We start from the raw sequence: 898 nt of genomic DNA on the forward strand, positions 1-898 counted from the left end.
GCGACTGCATATTTTGACAATTGATCCATGCATATTTTGTAAGGCTACATTACGATATTATGGATTCAAATATAATAAAGTATTGGAACACAATTTTCAAAAGATCCAGTTGAATTTCCTGTAATTACATGTTTGATTATGGTGTTCTGTTTGAAGATGAAGTATAGCTGACTTTTTTTAATACATAAATATAGCTAAATAATGATGAATTGAATGTTCTTGCTAGCGCAAATTCCCTCGCTAGAATCTGCTATTTGAGCTGTCTAAACGTTAAACTCCGTTTTTGAAAATGGAATTGGTATCAAAAGTTATCATCTGATTATAAATTATAATTTTCTTTTTGTAAAAGATCTGATTATAAATTATCCGTTGACAAAAAAATAGAATACAAAATTATCCGTAGTCTCGAGAAAAAATTGAAACGAGACCAAATGTTGTTCTGCTTGTGGCATAGTTTTTGTTTATAGAAAAAACTTATATATAATTAATTTAGTTTGAATGATTTTATATTCAAATAATTGGTTGAATAGTTTGAATATGAATAACTTTTTTTGACATATAATATGAATCACTTTACTTCCTATAATAGTAAATTTATCATTTTGTAAACTAATTTAGGTCATCTTTCAATATTATAACTCCACTAATTTTTAGATTATGATTATATCTAAATTATATTCTAAGATGTATCTTGGGCAAATCTCCAAAATAGCACATTTCTAAGTTTATATCACAAAAATAGCACTCAAAAACTAAAATGACCAAAATAGCACAATTCTAAGTTTATCCTTTGAAAATTTTAATTTTTTTTATTTTTCAAAATTTGAAATCTTATCCCCAAAACCTCATTTCTCAACCATAAACCCTAAACTCTAAACCCTAAACCCTAAACCCTAAA

The sequence above is a fragment of the Brassica oleracea genome, chromosome C4, assembly GCF_000695525.1.
Source record: "Brassica oleracea var. oleracea cultivar TO1000 chromosome C4, BOL, whole genome shotgun sequence".
NCBI lineage: Eukaryota > Viridiplantae > Streptophyta > Magnoliopsida > Brassicales > Brassicaceae > Brassica > Brassica oleracea.